Source organism: Lepeophtheirus salmonis, chromosome 2 (assembly GCF_016086655.4).
Source record: "Lepeophtheirus salmonis chromosome 2, UVic_Lsal_1.4, whole genome shotgun sequence".
Classification (NCBI taxonomy): domain Eukaryota; kingdom Metazoa; phylum Arthropoda; class Copepoda; order Siphonostomatoida; family Caligidae; genus Lepeophtheirus; species Lepeophtheirus salmonis.
The window spans coordinates 35967298-35984878 of record NC_052132.2 but is presented as its reverse complement, the minus strand read 5'-3'; positions in this window follow the sequence as shown (position 1 = coordinate 35984878).

Below are 17581 nucleotides of genomic sequence, written 5' to 3'. Positions count from 1 at the left end.
CTGAAAAAAAGGTGCAACGAGAGTCGCTTTTTTTATCAAACAAACAGTCTTCGATGCACCACTTTCTTTTATTACTTTAATTCATATTATATTGTATACTTAGACATGTACACGCACGATAGATGTGGTTTCTCGCCTTAAGTCCTTGTTAGACTCAGAGTAGAAATGAGGTTGGGAAACAGAGAAATTACCGCTTTTGTTTTTCCTAACAACGTAGTGGAACTTGTTTTTATTTCCTTTACAGCTACTCACAGTTCATTTGATACAACTCTATGACAACAAGATAATCTCCTCTTAAACATTCTTCAAATTTTCAGGGTTACCATATTAATTTCTGTGTTTTTCTTTATTTTTTTATAAGCCGAAAATGATTACGATTAACAAACCCTCGTAATCAGTGAAAGCCATTTTGGGGCTTGGAATATTACTTAAGATCGACATAGGAGTATTTCATTTCCTATTTATTACAATATACAGAATAGGATATGCAGGTGTGGTCCTTTCTCACAGCTTCCTTCCATCTAATCTAATGACAGTTAAGTTTCTGTTCTCCTGAATATTATTCAAATAGCCATTTTTTGGTTCATTTCTTTGAAAACAAACTATGACTCTGTTCATAACTCAGCATTAACTATGTAGTAACACTATTCTCCTTTCTGTATCCCGTGTTGCAATTATATCCTGTCTTTCCTACATATATAATACACAAACGTATATATTCAAAAAATTATATAATTTGCAATAGAAAGCTCCTTAACTTAATATCATAAAGTAATGATTTTTTTTATTATCTCATATCTTGCTTATACAATATTCATATACAGTATATATAAATACAATTCTGTGTATATAGCTATTTTATAATTTAATGATGAAAATTAATTTTTTTTTCTTATGTTTCTACTTTAACAAAAAAAAATTTTTTTATTTATCCTGTGCATTTGAAGAAAAGATAGAATAAAGTATATCGTTATAAAATTCTTCTACATATATTAATAAAAATAAATAAACTGATACAAGAATAAAATACATTTATGCACATTTATTCGTACCTATTGATGTTGAGACTGTACATTGATAGAAAGTACGTTTGAAGGATGAAAAAAGAAAAGAAAAAGTTATTAGAAGGGCTTTGAATTTTACAAGTTTTACAAAAATTTTGGAAAACTTTTTTCTTTCTTATAAAAAAATTAAACATACATTAAGTACATAATTTTTTTAATTATTTATTGTAATAATTCTTCGTGGGAGAATGTGGGCAATTCAGATATGGAACGGTAGCAACCATCCTTTTTCTCGAACCATAAAAAAGCTATGTTCAGATGGGGACCCAAACAATGCATTAGGCATTAATGCACTAATGTTGGCAATACGTGACAATGCTATCTCCATCCTGAAAACCTACAACATCAAAAAGTATTTTACAGCCCTATAAATCTTAAAGGAACCAAAACTTTTGCAGCAACAATATTACTGACTTCTGGTGGCCTTTAAGCGGGCCTCCTTTAGCCCTGACATAAAACCCTTGGATTTTGTAATTAGGAAAATCTTGGCAAAGAATGTTTGTTGCACGTCTCATACAAATTTAGATTCGCTCCAATCTGCCATAACAACAGCGTGGTACACCATGGACATCATTGTTAAGATCTGCAAATCTTTTCACCGGCGTATAAAGGCTGTTATAAGAACATATTTAATAAAAAATATAGATAAATATTGTAAGTTATGCAAATCTTGCCTTTTCTTTAATTAATAATAATCCCATTTTTGTAATTTTGTTATGCTGCCACAAGTTTTGGAACCTCATTCTGTAGCCACAAAATTTGACTTCCCTTGGGTGTTTATTCACTCAAGAAAATGAACTATTATCTTAACAACTTTTGTGTTACATGTTTTTTTTTCAAGTTCTATATTAATATAAGTTTATCAAAAGCTTTCAATATCTAATATTTCGGGATTATATTACATTATTGGTGGGTTAGTTACTAATTTTGTTATTAATTATTATAGAGATTCTAATGTATAGTTTTATGGGTTCTTATTATTTATCTGCAACCATAATGACAAACATGAAAAAAAGAAATAGACAAGGAATTAAATATAATTTATTTTGTACTGAATAATTTATTAATTAAGTGTTATAGGTTTTATAATTGTCAATAGAGCGATACATCTCTATTTTAGTTGTGGTAATACATATGTAAATAAGAACACTGATTATTCATATAATATATCACATGGTGCAGTCGAAAAAGACGAGTCTAATTAATTAAAATTAAGAGAATTTTTGTTATTATTTAATTATGAATTAAATAACAATAATAATGGTTGAAGAAAAAGTGAAGCTCAAAATCTATCAAGACTCTTCATCAAGAGATTGGATTGATGCCATAAGATTGTAATGTTCATAGTGAGTCTTAATGAATTAATTAAAAAGGTTACAAGTATCCCAATTATAGATTAGATTATTCTAGCTAAGTTAGCTATTTATGGACATTGATTTATGTGGCTGACTCTAAATTAAAAATATACAACTTCAGAGAGGAATGTTGCAGAATGGGAGGATATGTCAAAAGAAGATCTTTTAGAATCTCAAAATTATAAAAAGTGTATTGAATCAAAAAAATCAATTCAAATTCATCGTGGAAATTTTTTGGATTTAAACCATAATGTTGAAAATACGACGAATGATTTTCAACATAATACTACAGAGTCAAGTGGAAGAACTTGAATAGAACTTTCATTAAAACTAGAACCTCTAAAAGTTAACGACAGTCTTTTAGAATGGAAGATCTGGATGAAGGTGTTCCAGATATTTTATTCTTCGAATTTAATGTAAAAATTATCATTGGATGATCTGCGAGGATATCTAATAACTGTATTTCTTTGTCCTGTCGGGGTAATCTCTAACAGTTCTTAGAAATGGGTGACATTCAAAGTATTAATTCTTCTTTAGATGTTGAATGGGAATTACCAAGAAAAATACTCCGTCCTGAATCGGAGTGTTGACTTCAATAAATGTATTCATTCGAGGGAGGAAAATTTAGCTTCTTTTTTTAACCGAGCAAAATCACTAGCACAGGAAGCAGAGCTTCAAAATTTTACAATTTAAGACAATTTGGGAATTTGTCTTGTAGTAGGACTATAAGAAAAGAATCTCCAAAAAGAAATACTTAAATTGAAGAAGCCTACTTTACAAGATATCCGTGAAAAGTGTTTATCTTGGGAAAGTGCAGATATCAAACAAGAGCTATTGAATACTCAAAGCCATATTAACACGGCAAAGGTTAAAAATTATAAAAAATCTATTTTAACGTCACTGCAAAAATGTCAAAGATGTGGAGGTCAGTGACATAGGCAAAAATGAGTGTCCAGCAAAGAAATAAGGAATGTTTTTCATGCAATAAATAGGTAAGAAAAATTTAACAGATATTTAAAAAATCAGATTTCAAAAAATAAAAGGAATGAGATTGTCAAAATACAGACAACCGGAATTAAGGAAACAAAATTCAGGAATCCGACTCCAATGATTAAAATAAAATTTTCTTCAACACAATACATCTTGAGTAAAGAATTTGTAGTAAATGCAATATCCGATAGTGGAGCAACGGAGACGTTAGCTCTATTAATTGTTGTAAAAGCAGGCAAGCTGAAGATAGATCGAAGTCAAATGTTCAAGATAATAGCAGTTGGATCAAAAGCTTGAATGTCAAGGGGAAAGGAAGGAAGGTAAGAACCAAATCCTCCATCGCATCTTTACTAGAAAATGTAAAACCGTTTATTTGTTGAGAAAGAAGCTAGAGGAAGATTGATGTTAATGAACAATTGTAGAATTATAGTTCCAAGAAAAATCCGTTGCAAAGTCTTGAAGGACTTCATGAAGCCCATTTGGCGATGTCTAGAGGGAAGGAAAGAACAAAAATACCATCCTATAGGCCGAATTTTCAGAATGACATTAGTCAAAAAGTTCTGACTTGTGAAAAATGTCAACGATTTCGAAATAGTCAATCTGCAGAGACAATTATTGAAGAATTTATAAAAAGACCATATAAAGCGACGTCGACAAATAAATCTCGAATATGCTATGGAGGAAAATATTTTTAAGTTTATGTGGATCAATAAAGCGGATGGTCTCTGTGATTCAATTTCACAGAGCTCCAAATGCAAAAAATGTGGTTGGTGAGTTGAAAGGTCACATGGTGATATTTGGAATTCCAAATCGTTTGAGAACCCGATGGGGGTGGGGGGCACATCATTACAAATCTATAGAATTCAAATCAAGTTCACACAATCCACAAAGCAATAGACATGCTGAAGAAGTTGTTACAGGAATAAAAGATCTTGTAAAAAAAGGCTGGATAAATGGAAATGTCGACAAAGATATATTTAATTCGGCAATATTAGAGTAGAGGAATAATCCAATGAAGAATAAACCTATAAAGTGAGGATTCAAATGATAATATAGGTGTTGCAGCAAAACAGATATCTTCATGAGTTTAATTTATACTTTGGGAACAAAAAAAATGACAAATATGGACTGTGAGAAAGTGTTGAGCTTGGACTGTCTCAGAAGCTCAAGAACTCCTACTCTACACAATTTCTTCACTTCTCCCCAATTAGTTAATAAATTTAACAAAAATAGGTTATAAATGTTTGTTTTAGAAAATAATTTTAAGAATGAAAAATATTTTTGTGTAAAATTATTTATTCGTCTTTTTACCCTTCAGGACAATAGAGGAACCGGTGTCCCCGAAAATATATCAAAATTTAAATAAATAATCTTTGCAAATTAACAAAAAAAGTTGTGTTGTACAAATATCCTATTAAGTAAAAATATCAAAAAGTTGGATAAAAATAACATCGAGGACCTTATGTTCACGATAGAGTTAATTTTTTTTTCTTATAACTCCAAAATGGTATTAAAGAAAAGTAGTTGGATCACCCCCCCAACGATTTTAATGGGGGACTATGGTATGTGATATATGCAGTATTTTTGATATAAAACCATATCACTACAATTAGATAATTGATTTTGTTCTTAATAACGAAAAGTCAACACGTAGTAACATGAATTCCATTATGTTTTATGGATTCTGTATTTCTTTCATGCTTATCTCCTTACCAATCAAAAAAAATCTTGTATGACGGTCTAACCCAACGATCTCCATTATTTTATCCATATTTTGGACAATTGGCCTTCATGAGTGTAGTGCATCTTTGAAATCAAATTTAATGAAACGGGATTGACAAGATTATACAAGAGTGGCAATTACAATATCAGGGCTACCAAACTTTAGTCTCATTTTCAACCGCCTGGATTAGGTTTTAGCTCTTCTTTTTGGAGAATAAGTGTAAAATATGGCATATTTTCTCTTTATTGGTGGCCATCTTTGACACGCTCATTTATTACTGAGATAAATAATCACCAAAATGTCCAAAAAAGTTTATAGTACAAAATGTTATTTTTCTAACGTCATCTAATGTAAACTAATTGCCCTTATATAAATCAAGATTGACATTTAGTAAAGTGAGATATTGGCAAAATAATGCTTTTTTTTTTTACAACAACTATGTAGATTCAGTTCATTTCATAAACTTATACATACTTTTTGGCATTTGAATTAATAATCACAGGTGCAACATCAATGAATCAGTTAAGAAAAAGATACAAATTGAAATAGTGCAACTATTAGTCAATTTCAGCTGTTCATTATGGTATAAGGTTTGTTTAACTTTAAGAGTTTATCCTACTTTATTAACCACGTTCGTAAAAGGATGTTCGCTAATTCTAAAGAGTATGACGTAGTTACAACAATTTTAAAAACCGATAATTATTGAATGGAAGAAGTTTATAAAAAAAATTGGAGAAAAAATTAATTTAACATTATTTATTACGTATTTTGTATCTACTATACATACAAAAAAATATATTCATGCCACTTTGTAAAATGAATATCTATTTCTACATCATAATTTATCATTTAATTTAACAATTCATTATTACTAACAAAATGATGAAGAAAATAATATTAAAAAAGAATATCAAAATTCAATAAACTTGACAAAATACTAAGTTTTATAGTTTTTTTATAACGAATATCTCATATTTAGAAAATGACAATGTAAAGAAACACGAGTCATTTTTAATTTAACTTATAGCTCAATAAAGTAATATATGTATATATGTACATATTAGCCTGCTTCTAAAAAAATCACTACGCTTATTTTACTTATAAATGAAAAATTATAAGGCTTAAGTGATTTTTCTTCATGTTGAGAGGTTGTACACAGCCCTTGAAGTTACAAAAATTTGAAGAATATCAGGTTGGCAAAAGAGAATGGGAAAGGAGTCAAAAGGAAGGCAGGATGTGGAAGAAATGGTTTGAAGCTAGATGAAACATTTCTCAAGTCCCTGGAGGCCAAGATCAAGCAAGATCCAACAGCATCAATGTCTGACAAGCTCAATCACGAGGGCAGTACATGATGAACTCGGCCTAAAAACTTTTGTCAGTACTCCAAGACATCTTCTCACTTACAGGATGAAGGCCTGAATACTTGAGAGATGCAAAAAGTTCTTAATTACTTGAAGAGTCATCTGTCGAGTGTGAAGATCTTCTAAGACAACAAAATCTTCACAGTCGACAAGGTCATGAATGGCAGGAACGATTTTTTAATCAAAACACCATGACCTGAGGAAGTCCAAGGGACTTTGAGTACAAAAAATCCGGCCCAAAGAAAATTGATTCTTTCTTCTTTACGCCCAATGACCCACAATCGGAGGTGAGGCCTACTACAAGGTCCTGAGGTGGAAAATCTTACAGTGTCTGGTGTGTCTTAGAGAGAAAGGTTGGAAAGACATCACAAAAAAATGTATAGGAGCTCAATGAAGCATCAAGAAGCAATGGGCCAACATGCCCAACCAAGTTCCACCCTCATATGGAGGCTGTGATAGAGGCTGGAGGCAGCATATTGAATAATTCCGAGATTGATTGCTAAAAGTTTTTTCAATAACATGTTTCATTATACTTTTGTAATAAAAAGTTATTTAGATTTTAGTTTTGTTTCTTGATAGAGGAAAATTTCCTTTTCACACTCTGTATGGTGTAAATTGTTTTAAAAATCCACAATAATATATATATTTATTTATGAATTTAAATATATTTATAAATTTTCCTACCACTATTTTTTTTTTAAATGTAGATGGGTCTCCTCCATATAGTAGTAATTCATTTTGTTTTAAAAAATCATATAATAGGCAGCTAATATTGAAAGGTTCTTGATTTAGTAATGCCATATCTGTGTTTCACTCCCGTCTTCTCCTGGCAGTTCCTAGTAATCCTATCCTTAATAACGGATAACATAAATATATGATAAATATAATTGATTATAGGGTTTTAGTATTTCATTTAATGTTTTTGGTTCGTAATCCACGACCAAAAATACAATTTAGCCGTTCTAGAGCAATGTAATTTGCCAACTGTATATTAAAATAAATATATTTTGTATTTATGAAAAATGCTTTTAAGAACCAGTTTAATATTATATTTGTAATGTACAAGTTGCAAATTATAAAAGTTGTAATTAAACTTCAGTGAAATTTTCTCAAATCTATAAAAAGTGTAAGAATATTAACAAAGAATAAAAAAAGGATATAAATTAGTTGGTACAAGTAGACCTTTAGAGAGTAAACCTGAAGTAAAAATCAATCTAAATAAAGAAACCTGAAAAAATCATGGATTAAACCCTATCAACGAACATTAAAAATTAGTAATTACTTATCCAGTGTCAAAAATGCTAAAATCATCTTGCAAAAAGTTTTAAAATATAGTTTTTTTCTTTATGGCACTCTATGTATCTAACAAAGCCTTAATAAAAGAAGGCAAATATACCCTTAAATTTCCCAAAGCAAACAGGGAGAAGAAAAATATATGTAAGCCCTTTTTGTTAAAATATAGAATCCCTTTAGCTTCTATAATACAGAACGACGTATTTGTTATTTTTCATTTAAAAAAAAAATCATTTATCTATTTTGGCAATTTCTGTGATTTGAAAAAAAAATATTAATAAAATCATAATCATAAATAGTTAAAACCAGATTTTATACGACAAAAAATATATATATATTAGTTATATCAGTAAAAATTTCTATGATAAGTAGATATGGACATGGCAATATGTATTTTGTGTTGTCAGATTATGTATTAATAGAAATGCAAAATATTCATGAATATATTCTTTGTTTATTTTAATAAGTAAAACACGTTGAATTATACAATTTTTACAATATACTTCTTAGTAACAGTGATATCTTATTGACTATTAAATTTCCACTGCTATTATACGTATTAGGCAACTCTATCTAGAATTCTGTGTCTGGTAAAATGATTGTGGTGAAAAGGTTGTGAGACACAATTGTGGTGGGTATTATCATTGCAAGACAATATCACTTTACAGAGAACCCTGAATATCATAACTGCGTGTTATTTTTGCGTTATATATTCACTGATTTAATGTTTAAACATTAAAATTAAAATTATGAAAGAAAACTGTTTAAAATTTTACAAGAATTAAGTTTATAGTTTTTTTGTTGTTTTTTTTTTTTTGACTTTTTACAATTGGAAAAATAAACTGGCGAACTTTTTGCAATCAAATAATAAAATCATATTTTTTCATTAATTATAAAGTCAAATTATAAATCACATTTTTAGCAAATCACATCACAATATGATTAATTACTTACAACTTCAAATTTTGATTTAAAAGTTTTGGCGATCGTTTTTCTCTTCCGACAAAACGAATTTCTGAGAGTATTAAAAGCATTGTAAGATCATTTAAATGGGTATAAACCTTCAAAAGAATATTAATAAACTTATAAAAACATTGTTCTACATAGGTGTATTTATAATATAATTGACAACAAGTAGTTTTTATGTGTGACAGGGAATCTTGCCCTACGGCATTAATAAGTTAAGGTGTCCAAAAATGACATTGATAAATGACTTTAACCTTTAATGAATATCCAAAATATACACAATTATTTGTATAAGTATTGGATATTTTTACATAGATACTGCATTATTATAACCAAAAAAAACCACGGTATGATAAAATGATAAAAATAAGAAATGTTTATTGATAATTAATGATCTAAACCTTAATTACTTTGATAAACAGAAAAATTTGATATATTTTATTTTAGAGGCAATAATTTAAAAAAAATACAGGGCAAAAGTATTGGCACCCCTTTAATTAATAGTCAATTGCTTAACCTTTATTTCTAAAAACTTCAACTAATATTTATTATAATTTACAATTAAGTTCAAACTAGTTGTAGAAGGAATGTTTTACCACTCTTCAATACTAAATGACTCGGGTTCTTGGATTTTTTGAATTTTCTGGCATGAACCCGTTTGAGGTCTGTATTGAACTAAGATAAGTCCAAAACCTTAATCGTACTCCTTTGAAGCCACAAAGATGCAAATTCGCTGGAATGCTTCGGGTCATTGTCCTGTTGGAATATCATCATATGAACAAGGCTTAAACTTTTTTGACGAGGATTTCAAGTACCTTTGGAAGAAAAATTGCCCAAAAGCATGATTGATACACCACCTTCTTTTACTGTAGTTATTGTGTTAAGAGGAGAAAGGACTCTCCAGATTTGTTCGAGACGAACTTGGTAGAGCTATGACCAAAAAGTTCGATTTTTATTTCATCTGGCCACAAAACTGTTGATTAGAAAGCCATATCCTTCTCAAAGTGTTCTTTTGGCAAATTTTAAATTAAGGTGTCGTGGTACCTTTTTTGGACGTCTCTCTTAATTGCCTTCTTTTTGAAGCATTCTAGATATTGTTCTTCGTGAAATAATAATCCCATTCTTCTCTAAATCATCTAAAATCACCTTGGTATTTGTTCTGTGGTTAATTTGGACTTTCCTGACCACTTTTCTTTGCCTGTGAGGTGATATTTTTGAGGTCCAACATGTACTTTAAGAATTAAAAAGTTCTCCATGTCCTCCATATTTCTTAATTATATGCAAACAGATTATTTAGGAACATCCAATTTCTTGGAAATTGATTTGTATCCACTGCCTTGTTTAAAAAATATAACAATTTTATCTCTGAATTGAACACTATGTTCTTTAGTCTTAGTCTTCCTAAACCATACTGATCTAAAAAGATTCTCCACGGAGGATTTAAAGTAATCAAATTATAGAAGTTCTATACTCTCCTGATCTTTTGTTTGAGTAAAAACATATTAAAAGTTATATTCTAGACTCGGATGAAAAAAATACAAAAATTATAAAGAGCTAACAAATGAAAATAGCCAAAACTTTTGAGGGTGCCAACACTTATGCACATACTAGTATCTAAATAATCTAATAAATATTGACACAAACCTATCTAAAAAACATGATTTAAAAAAAAAATTATAATTATTTCGGCCCAATATATAACTTAGAATATTCAGATATCAAATTATCAAAGGAACTCAAAAAAATACATATGCACAGGACTGTATATTTAACGTATATCAATATAATTATTTATAGATTTGTATAAAATATTACTTACTTGTAAGTAGAAATAAAAGAAACAAAAAACTAGCATTGTAATCCTGACAATTTTCAGAGTAAAGGAGCTTTTATTAGATCAGTTTCAATCCCCGATGACAGAAAGAAAATAAAAACAAATTTTGACACCTTCTATAGAATGATCATATAAGGCAGGAATTTCTCGGATTTCGATCCTCAATTCTACCCTAAATCCAAAAACTACACTTATAACTTCCCAGCAGTTCATCAGTGTTACTCTCCTCCTTTCATGAGTTCTTACTTTATACTTAGATATTCCTTTTTCATAAATTAAATAATAATGATACCAGTTTTAGTAAATAAAAAGATATGTTCAGGATGGAACTACAAAAAGTATCGCAAGATTTCTTAGTCATATTTTAAACAACTCTAAAACTTTAAAATTAAATTCAAATATAACATTTAATCAATTATACTAAGTATTTAGTATTCAATACAGTTGATCAGACCATTTTCATTTTTTTAAGCCATTTGATGATGTTTACTATAGATTTATTGGAATTCGATTATTTTATTTAATAAGCATGGCGTTGATTTGTTTTATCATACAATCTTTGACGTCAGAGACAAGACTCTATCCGCATGTATATAATAACATTAAATGAATGCTTAAAGTAATTATTATAAACAAATTAAACTTTATTTTTTAAAGATAACAATTCATCCCTCGGTAAAATTTAACTTTTATCATTAGTACATAAAACGTTATTATCCATCCATAATTTACTATGTACTTTATTGTTAGGGCACAATTTGTCTACTCTCGCTCCTTTGAACAAATAAGTGTTCAGAATACTCATTCTGAACAGTGATTTGAATTAAATTGAAGAGGTACATCACCAAAAAAAATGAACATTCAAAAATGATTTTCCTGGAAATACAAAAAAGATCCTTGTTTAGGATATTTTAAATGTTATATATTAGAGTTATAACAGTTCTTAACATTGTACTTAAAATCGGTTCTGTCTCTCTAATTTGTCTTTCAACAACATCCCTCAATTTTAAAATATCCTTTATATTGTATCAATATTATAAATATTAAATTTAAGTATCTATGTAAGTTTACCTATTGAATTCGGCAAGTAAAACTTCCAGTATCCTTCACAAACAATAATTACAGGTTGCCACAATTCTTAACTCAGACTTAATTAAATTTTTATCTGCCATTCTAAAATAAACATAGCTTAAAATTAACTCTAAGATGCTGACATATATTGATTATAACGCCATTGGCTTGTAACTATGATGATATCATTTAGCAATGGTTGTTCCATGGAACAAACATCCTTTGCATGTAAATCAAACGTATCCTTAAGATGAAGTTTTTATAAAAATCTATGTATTTTAATGAAAGATAGATTTTGGACACAAGATTCTTTCAACTTTTCAAAGTGAGAAAATTATGAGCCCAAATATCTACCAACAGGACAAGCTTATATTTTGTTTTTTTTGTTATATAAAATTACTAATTTGTTTTTTTAATTCGGAGAGATGAAAAAAAAGTATAATTTGAGGAAACTTAATAAAAATTTATTAGATTAAAATATCTGGCAATTATTGATTTGACAAAGATGTTTTTACCGTAAGTGATTTATAATTTTGTCACATTTAAAACTTTTTTTTTTGTAAATTTTTTTTAGGTATGGGTTCGGAAAAAGTTGAAAAGGATGTCTATTTCAGAGGGTTAAAATAGAAAATTTTATTCTATTCAAATCAGAATCATTTGATTAATACTCCATAAGTTAATTTGATATATACTACAATTATACCCTTAAAAACACAATATTTTAGAGATTTTTTGTACATCTTAAACTCATTTGGATTTTGTTTAAAAAACTATTCAACCTATTTTTTCATTATCTCAACCCATAATCAATGTATTTTTCAGTACCACTAGCAACCCACAGGGCCACCACTATTGTTTATTTTGTATTATTCATTAGATTTAATCATTTTTCTTCATCATAAAAGTGGATCCCAAGGACGGGAAATTATTTTTGTTTGCACTATAAAGGTATACATATTGTACTTGTGTGACTCGTTAACACAAAGGCAAGAAATAATGATTTTTCTCAAAATTGAGACTGAATGACAAATATGTATTATTCAATAAATTATTGTTCATTTAGATTGGCATATTATTCTAATCAATCCGTTGGAGGCGATGAAAAATGGACGTGAAAGTTTCAAAAAAATCATCGTCACAATGTAATCATTATTAATTAAATGATTAATTTACGGAAGAAAAAAAATCAACTTTCTCATCCACTCAATTGAGGCTCAATACTAAAACTAACATTCTGTGGTATTTTAACTCATTCAAGAAATTTGAAAGCAAAGGCTATCATTTTATTTTTTTTTGTAATATTTTTAATATAATTAATTTAACATTTAAAGGCATAAAAAATAAAGTTAAAAATTTATAAATCACTCTCTAGCTGTTTCGAAAGCATAACCACAGAAAAATTCCTCCATTCTTCTATTCCTCAGGAAAATATCTTTTTGTATATCGGAATGAACACGATTATCGATAGCGATAAAAATTCTGCCTCGTGTCACAAAAAGAATTTAAAATTATAATTTCAAGTCTATATTTTTCTATATCGTCAGGAATTCAAACAGTCAATAATTATCTTCGATCTACCATTTTTAAAGAAGTGCTTTATAAAATTTAATGAAATATCGGAAGTATGTATATATTATATTAAAAAATGGATATTTTTTTGTTTTTCAGGATTGATTTTGTGTTGACTAACCACAATTGTCTATATAAGTATTATCTCCTTCATTGTATCCATTTTATTTAAGATGACACAATTTTCATTTTGATATCTACTTAAATGACAAGGACTTCGTTTTATTCTTTATGAAAAAGATCTTCTATAATAAAGAAGAAAAATTAATTGGGGGTTTTAACACCTAAACACAACAACTAAAGGCTTAAAAGATTATCTTCTGGGTTTATATATATTTCAAGGGGTTATGCAATATTTTACCTATTTCAAGATAAATAACCTCTACTGCAGTTCTTCAATTAAATTTTTTATTACTTTTATTTAATTCGTAGTAATTATGACCTTAACGTCATCACTTAAAGGTCATAATGCTCGGATTAGTAAAGTATGTCAATGTAAGGAATGTGTTTATCATGTAGATATTATCAAAAAAAAAATTTTTTTTTTGTATTAATGGATAGAACTATCTGTTTAGTTCCATAATTTATAAAAATTACAAAAATTAATAGAGTCCAAAATTTTCAAAAAAAGTCTTACATTTCAAATTTGAAAACAATTATAAAATGGTATGTTACACATCTTCAGATACATCGAAGAGATGTTTACGTTCATATACTTTATATAGTTATCGTTCCTTATATTTGAGATTTTTTAAATAAACAAATTGAAAAATATGGTAAGCATGACTTTGGAATTTGAAGAAAATATATTGTGTTTTTGGTCTATTAAACAATTGAATTATTATTATTAAGTAGAATTTCTATGAAATATGTATTACTTCATAAGAATTTTAGGATTCAAATTAGTACCAATCTGTTTTCAATAAGGTTACATGTAATCTATAAAATATTACCTACAATATTACATTTTTGTATCTACAGTTAAAAAACATTAAAAAAGTAGAATCCCAGAGATCAAATGGAAAAACAAAGGAACATCGATTAAAAATGGCTATATATACGATTTAATCCTATGCAAGACATTATCAAGATAAATAAAGAATTGCATATAATCAGATTTAATGTTTTATGAGCATACTCTAAAGTATTTGCGATAAAATATAGATTCAAAGAATAAGAATAAGGTTACTAACTGAGGTTTAAAATAAAATAAATGTTTTCTAATAAAAATATATAAAAACTATGTGATAATATTTTGAAACGAAAAAGGTTTTGTTTTTGAAAAATAAAAATATCTGACATCTTTACCACTATTTGTTTTGAACTTACATCTTTAAAAACACTAAAATTGAAATTGTGGAGAAGGAATTTGATTGTGGTGGGTTATTTATTTTACGAATAGACTCATCCAGTTATACACAACAATCCTGGATTCTATTCTCAGAAGAGAGTAGAATCTTTTCAATTTTTTCATATTATTGTGTTTTTGTCTCCTCTCTTTCTTTCTTTTCTTGCTTAATTAATTCTTTTAATTAGGAGTGCACCAATGGATGGGATTTGTTATTGGAATATGTAAAAGACAACCTTTTTGAAGCATCGTAATCAGTTATTGGAATCAGCTAGCCGATTCTTTGATTTTTCTTTACTTCACGTTATAAAGAGTAAAGAAAATTTAAAAAAAAGGTGCAACACTAATTTCAAATCAAATTGTCAATGATGGGGAGTTTAATTGAAGGAAGCTTTAACTTAAAATTAAGGTCAGGACTTTTAACTATCAATTGATATATAAACATTCATAACTCATTTTTCTTAGATTTATGAGTCATTGGAGAGCAAATAACTTTTATTTTCTCATTCATACAAATGAAACTTGAATTCCAAGCACGGGTAAATGGTTTAAAAATCTTTTTACATTGGAATATATTCAAATTATTTTTCTTTATCTGGTAATTCTTAAAAATTTCGATTCTCAAAAATACCAAGAGTGTTATGACCTTTTCTCAAGAATTTCTGCCCTAAAACCAAAACTACAAATGGAATCTGGGGCTCAAATTATATTAGTCTAAGTTTTATTTGATATGTCGACACAAAATAATTGTGATTTGGTTAGAAGGGTTTTATCAATAATTAATGAATGGAACAAATAACAGATCAATAATATTATTGATTAAATGCTCTAGACATACACTTTGCTGCAAATAGTCGTCTTTCAATCAAATATTAATCAGAGAACCTGTATAAAGTCAAAAAATAATCATCTTATACAAAAAATATATTTACAATTTCAATAAATACATAACTAACCATGCACCGGGAACAATGTCTTCAAAAACGATATACGTTAATGTGTAGCTATTTATATTTCAAGTGATGCAAAATTATACTTGCTTTTAAATCTTTCAAATTTTATATAAGAAACTTTGACGAAGACAGACTTGACTCAATCAACACAATAAAACAAAGATTTTTATAGAATCAGAAACATTTAATCGATTTTGTATCCGTTGGAGACCTATTTAGAAATAATAATATAACAAAATTATCAAATTCACAAGCTTTCACATGAAATAAAAACATTAAAATTTAAAACTACGATTTTATAAAATAGTATATACGAATACATTAATATATTCCTAATAAAGTGTCGGAATATTTTTTGTGTACAGGATCGTAACTTCAAAAAAATTCATAATTATATTAGGAAAAAAAGTGATTAAAAAAAAAACTGTAAAGAACGTCCGATTCAATATACATTTATTCCAGTGGGTGTTTTTGACTAAAATTGATTGATCCATCAGAGGGATTTGTCGTCAAAGTGTATACAGCCTTCAGGCCCAGGCTCGAGATCATGTTGGCAACAGAGGGTCATACTCGATAGAATACTTTAAAAAGTGCCCCCTCACCCCGACCCCTGTGCTACTACCACAAAAAAGGTGTCCCCAGCGTTAGCCTTTGATTTATCAGCCCTTTAGATCCTACTGAAAAAAGTACAAATATATACCTATATATATATACTTTGATATCTTGAATTTTTTGTTATTACTATTTGAACAAAGTGCTAAAATCTCATTTTTAGTCTTCAGTGGTCAAAAAAAAAAAAAAATCAGTTCCCTTCAGAAGCTTTTTTAGACCCATCAAAATTTAAGTGAACATGTTTACGTCCGTTTGTATTGCTTGAATTTATTTAAAGATTATACAAGTCCGTAGCTTTTTGACAAGCGGAATTTTAATACAAATCACTTAAACCTTGCAAAATTATTTTTACGAGTATATAGTTTCCTTACGGACAATATGGAATAGTTTTTACATTTAGTCTATATGTTATATCGAAAGGTTAAATTCATCATCATAATTAAATATTTTCATGTGCTTTCCTTATAGTAAAAGATGAAAATATTTGATAAAATAATAAAAATATCATCCAAAAATGTAGCGAAACAAACTACTTAAATGAAGTGGGGAGAGGAAAAAAACTTTTGAGGCCTTTCTTTAGTCAAAGAAAACCACTTGTAAAGGTTGTCTTATTTTTTAGCTGATAAGATTATACTTATAAACTAAAAAAATATATCATACAAAACATATGAAGACTGTACATCTTTTGTGTTAAATCCTTTAAACATGTAAAGATTTTTTTTTTTTTTTTCATGAGTCATCATAAAAAAAAGTATTTTTTTCTTTTATATATAATTCTTCCTTTTTTTGGTTCTTTTTGCTTCCTCAAAAATAAAAGTGTCAGTCATTTACAGTATTGATTTTTTCTCATATATTTGTAGTTTTCCGTCTCAAAAATGTTAATGGAAAATAAAAGTGTTTTTTTTTTCAATTCTCTTGGTAAAAAAAAAAAAAAATCAATAATTACAGTGATACCCTAATATTTGAAGAAATTGTGGAAAGTAATCAGTTAACTGTTTTAATATTTTTATATATTAGCTACAAACAACTATACGAGAAAGGAGATAAACACATATTAAACTCTGTAGTTATATAGGTAGGAATTACTTTGATTTCAATGATCAAATATACTCTGAGTTAAACAAGGGCCTACCTCCAAAACATCTTAGTTAACTCTCCGTCATCACGAGTACGCACATTCATAGTTACTTTATACTGAGACGTTCTCTCTTCAAAAATTAAAGAATAACTAAACCAGAATAGGAAAGTTAAAAAAAAATACCCACAAATCAGGGCATATTTTGACAACTCTAATCATTACCACATAATAATTTTCTTTGTTGTGTCTAAGTTACCAACTCATCATCATGAGTGTACACATCTGTAGTTACTTTATACTGATGCGTTCTCTCTTCAAAAATAAAAAATAAACTAAAACAGCATTAAAAAGTAAAAAAAAAAAA